General features: G+C 43.2%; 1 pseudogene across 1 annotated transcript; it reads right to left on the bottom strand.

Annotated features, from left to right (window-relative positions):
• Positions 1-584: 584 nt before the first annotated feature.
• On the bottom strand, positions 585-2,127 carry LOC308343361 (elongation factor 1-alpha 1-like; annotated as a pseudogene). The gene is made up of 2 exons: positions 2,065-2,127; positions 585-1,934 (listed from the first exon to the last, which is right to left on the bottom strand). The product of its transcript is annotated as an elongation factor 1-alpha 1-like (transcript).
• Positions 2,128-5,508: the final 3,381 nt, after the last annotated feature.

Genomic DNA, 5,508 nt, shown 5'->3' with positions numbered 1-5,508 from the left:
ATTTTACTTGGAAACTTGAAACTGAAAATGAAAACTTTTTTTTAGGTGATATCTATCTTCTTTTTCTCATTAAACTTTCATTTTAATGGGTCTCAAAATTCTGTGACAGATTTTTGATCAAGTTGTTTCCAGTAAAAAGTACTGACTTTAAAAAATAATAACTTAAAACTCTCTCTCTCTCTCTCTCTCTCTCACACACACACACACACACAAAACGAATGGTCCACAAAACATTCTCCTTTCCTTCTGAAGGTTTTATGATGCCTTGTTATCACTAACCAGTCTTTTACTATTAAACTTAAATAGCCAATTGACGCAGTTCTTTTTTTTTAAAGGATTTTTTTAAAGATTTTATTTATTTATTTGACAGATAGAGATCACAAGTAGGTGGGGGGTGGGGAGCAGGCTTCCTGCTGAGCAGAGAGCCAGACGTGGGGCTCTGTCCCAGGGTCCTGGGATCATGACCTGAGCTGAAGGCAGAGGCTTTAACCCACTGAGCCACCCGGGCGCCCCAACACAAACAGTTCTGAGACTGTTCTTCCACCACTCATTAATACTGGGGTGGCAGGTACTGGGGATAATACTCATTCAGCCTTCTGAGCTTTCTGGGCAAACTTGGTGACCCTGCCATCTCTAGCTGCCTTCTGGTCCACTGCTTTGATTACAGCCATAGCAACTGTCTGTCTCATGTCACAAACAGCAAAATGACCCAGAAGAGGACAGTCAGAGAAGTTCTCAACATACATAGGCTTGCCAGGAACCATATCAACAATGGCAGTATCACCAGATTTCAAGAACTTGGGACCATCTTCTATCTTTTTTCCAGAACAATGATCTATTTTCTCCTTTAGCTCAGCAAACGTGCAAACAATGTGAGCTGTGTGACAATCCAGCACATGTTCCTATCCAGCACTGATCTGGCCTAGATGGTTCAGGATAATCAATTGAGCCGTGAAGCCAGCTGCTTCAATGGGTAGGTCATTTTTGCTGTCACCAGCCACATTGCCACAACAAATATGTTTGACAGATACGTTCTTGACATCGAAGCTTTCATTGTCCCCAGGAAGAGCCTCACTCAAAGCATCATGGTGCATTCCTACAGACTTAACTTCAGTTTTAACATTGACTGGAGCAAAGGGGACCACCATGCCGGGTTGAAGAACACCAGTCTCCGCTCGGCCCACAAATTCTGTAGATGTCCTGGAGAGGCAGATGCAAGGGCTTGTCAGTTGGATGAGCTAGTGACAGAATGCAATCCAGAGCTTCAAGCAGGGTGGTTCCAAGGGCATTCCCATCTTTACGGGTGACTTTCCATCCTTTGAACCAAGGTATGTTAGCACTTGGCTCCAGCATGTTGTCACCGTTCCAACCAGAAATTGGCACAAATGCTATTGTGTTGGGGTTGAAGACAATTTTCTTAATGTAGGTGCTTCTTAACGATTAACTTCTGTTAGTCAATTAACGATTAACTTCCTTAACCATTTCCTCATATTTCTCCTGGCTGTAGGGTGGCTCAGTGGAATCCATTTGTTAACACCAATAATTAGTTGTTTCACACCCAGTGTGCAAGCCGGAAGGGCATGCTCATAGGCCTGCTCATTCGTGGAGATACCTGCTTCAAATACATCAGCACCACCAGCAACAATCAGGACAGCACAGTCAGCCTGGGATATGCCTGTAATCATGTTTTTGAGAAAGTCTCTGTGTTCTGGGACATCAAGACGTAGCACTTGCTGGCCTCAAATTTCCACAGGGATATCAATGGTGATACCGCATTTACGTTCAGCTTTCAGTTTATCCAAGACCCCGACATACTTGAAGGAGCCCTTTCCCATCTCAGCAGCTTCCTTCTCAAATTTTTTGGTAGTTCTTTTGTTGATCCCACCGCATCTGTACATCAGATGACCCGTAGTGGTGGATTTGCCCAAGTGCAACTGCCCCTCAGAACAATGTATTACTTAAAATACAACCCCCTGGAAATTTTACTAGTTACCAAGCACATTTAGATACAGCCTTAAAAAAAACAGATACTGCAACAGGCCTCTGGGGGAGAGGACGATATACAGCCTTGAAGCTGATCAGCTGGGGATGCCCGACTCGCTCAGGGCGGAAGGCCGCCTGCTTCATTTTTCCGTTATCTCCCCTTTCCCCCTGGAGAGCACCTGTGGCTACTTAGGTAAGTCCTTTGAATGTGCTTGTTCAACTGTAAACTTTATACTACGTGTACAGACATATTTTGCTCTCCTTCTTGTTTATCTACAAGGCATATGACTAACGTTTGACCTTCATCGGCTCTTCTGTGGCTATTGTTTCTATCTAATAAAAGCGAGACTGAGGAGTTGCTGGGGGCAGCAGTCTTTTCGACTGTCGTCCCCTGCTCCCAATCTCTTGCAGCTGACTTGTTTGTGCCTAATTCTTCTCCCGTTCGCCGACTGGAAGCGGAACCCAAGTCTACGAGTCCCCGATATTTGATGGGAGACTTTTCCTTTCTCATTTTGGTTTAGGTTTAGCAGTGGTTTTCATGACACCTGTGTTTTGGCAACAAACCCATTTTGAAAAAAATGGGTGGTATCTAGCTTTTTTTTTTTTTTTTAAGATTTTATTTACTTATTTATTTGACAGAGAGAGCATAAGCAAGGGAAGCGGCAGGCAGAGGGAAAGGGAAAAGTCAGCTCCCTGCTGAGTAGAAAGACTGACATGGGGCTTCATCCGAGGACCCTGGGATCATGACCTGAGGCAAAGGCAGATAGATGCTTAACTGACTGAGCCACCCAGGCACCCCGGTATCTATCTTCTATATAAAGAAGTGAATGTCACTGATTCAATGAATGGGTAGTAATGATAGATTTGTACTGTGTCAACTTGGCTCAGCTGAATGCCCTCCTGGTATGTTTCTAGCCAGAGTAGACCACAAGGAAGATTCTTTTTTTTCCCCCCACAAGGGAGATTTTTATGGGAGATTTCAGGGGCAGAAGTGAAGCAGCTGTCTTAGAGCTCACATAGGTGGTCACTTATCTGCTGGCTTTGCAGTTGCTCTAACTTCCCTTGGGTTAGTTCCAAAGTCTCTTTCAAAGTCTCCAACTCCTGGGCCAGGTGTAAGTATTTAGCTCCATGAAGAAGGACTCAGCTTCATGCAGGACATCAATACCACCAGGGTCAGAAGCAACAAAAACTGACATGGATTTTGGTCCATCCTCATGAACTTTAGTTCATGCTTGTAGGGTCCAACCTGTCTTCACCCTCTTTTCCTTTGCAACCATCTTCCCTTGTTGCCTGACTGCTCTATGAACTTCAAGCTCCAACATCTGATGCAAAGAACCAGCCTTACAGAGACTTAAACCAGCTCTACTCATTCCATAATACCAAATTCCTATAAAAATGCACACCGCAAACCCATTTTCTAGTGCTTCTTTCTTTCTCAGAGCTGTGACTGATGTAATATGTAAGGCAACAAATTTTAATGAATATAACATTTCTTCCCAAGATATTATTTAAAAGTATCATTTCTCCTATGGTACCAAAAGGCTAGATGTGTCTCAGATCCTACACTGTCACACAGAAAAAAAAAAAAAAAAAAAAAAAAAGATCTATTTCCTCAATCTGTGCTTCACTCTGATTGGAACAATTTAAGTCACATACCCACTTTGAGTCAATCACTTGTCCTAAAGAAAGAAAAAAAAAAAAAACAAAAAAAGCATTGATTGGTTTAGGCTTTAGTTAAGTATCACTTATAGACTAATCACTGTGACAAGGTGAGTTATGAGATTGTAGTAGCAGTAACTAATCATGGATTTTCCTTGTCACCTGAAATGTGGCCATTTTGTACTTTAAGTATGCTTCCGATTGCTTGTCATTTGGAGGGTCGATTTATCATGTACTGTGGGCAGACAATAAGTAAGTACTCAGAAGCCATTTTGACCATCTTCCAGTTCAACAGAAACTATTGAACTGAATTACACAATCCATTAGAGTTGCCAGAGTTGTCAGAGAGAAAAGACTATTTCTCATGGCAAACACTATGGATCCATATGTCATCTCAGTAATAGGGACTCACCCTCGCACTTCTCTCCTGAGGCTGTACTTCAGAAAGAGACCCACGGCAACTGTGTAACCTGGCAGATGGACTGCGCGGGGAAGCTTTGGTAGTTTACCAAGCTGCTGTTCGTTCTTTATCTTCAGATGAGTGTAACAGTACTGTTGTAACATGCATCCTTTTAATTTCAAGTCCTAAATTCTCCTCTTGTTTATTTTATTTTTTAACATTTTACTTACTTATTGACAGAGAGAGACACAGCTAGAGAGGGAATACAAGCGGGGGGAGAGGGAGAAGCAGACTTCCCGCTGAGCAGGAAGCCCATGTGGGGCTCAATCCCACAGCCCTGGGATCATGACCTGAGCTGAAGGCAGATGCCTAAAGACTGAACCACCTGGGCATTCTAATTCTCCTCTTGTTTGAAGAGAAATTGGAGTTGTTATTTCTACTTTCAGAAAAGCTATCAAGGGGCACCTGAGTGGCTCAGTGGGTTAAGCCTCTGCCTTAAGCTCAGGTCATGATCTGAGGGTCCTGGGACCGAGCCCCACATCAGGATCTCTGCTCAGCAGGGAGCCTGCTTCCCCCTCCCCCTCTGCCTGCCTCTCTGCCTACTTGTGATCTCTCTCTGTCAAATAAATAAATAAAATCTTAAAAAAAAAAAAAAAGAAAAGCTATCAAAAGGAAAAAGACAACCTATGTGGAGGGGAAAAAGTAGGTCAAAAATTAAGATTGGTCCAAATTCCTTGGCACCAAGACCAGACATAGGAAAGAATATACATGCTTTTAGGTAATATTCTATATCTCGACCCAGTGGTGAACAAGTGTGTTCTTTTTGAGAAAACTTATCCTATGATTTGTGTGCTATTCCGTATGTTATTTCAATGAAAAACAGAGTTGTTTTGTTTTGTCTTGTTTGGGGGGAGGGCATGCAGGGGAGAGGTAGAGAGAGAATCCCAAGCAGGCTTCACACCTAGCCCAGAGCCTGACACAGGGCCTAATCTCACAACCCTGAGATCATGGCCTGAGCTGAAATCAAGAATCAGATGCTCAACTGGATGCCACCGAGGTGCTTCAAAATCAGTTTTTAAAAAATCGTATATTGGGGTGCCTGGGTGCTTCAGTTGGTTGGGCGACTGAGCCTTCGGCTCAGGTCATGATCCTGGAGTCCCAGGATCGAGTCCCGCATTGGGCTCCCTGCTCAGGGGAGAGTCTGCTTCTCCCTCTGACCCTCCCCTTCTCATGCTCTCTCTCACTCTCTCTCTCAAATAAATACATAAAATCTTAAAAAAGATTAATAAATATATATTGGAACCTCTTATTTTTTGAAAGCTACTATTTGTTTTTAAAAATGCTTTATTTATTTATTTATTTGAAAGAGAGAGAGAGCATATGCACATGTGCACATGCAAGGGGGGCTGTAAAAGGAGAGGGAAAAGCAGGCTCCCCGCTAAGCAGGTAGGACTCAATCCCAGGAC

The sequence above is a fragment of the Martes martes genome, assembly GCF_963455335.1.
Source record: "Martes martes genome assembly, chromosome: 5".
Lineage (NCBI taxonomy): Eukaryota > Metazoa > Chordata > Mammalia > Carnivora > Mustelidae > Martes > Martes martes.
Note: the sequence above shows the minus strand (reverse complement) of the source record. Positions and strands in the feature narration are given on the sequence as shown.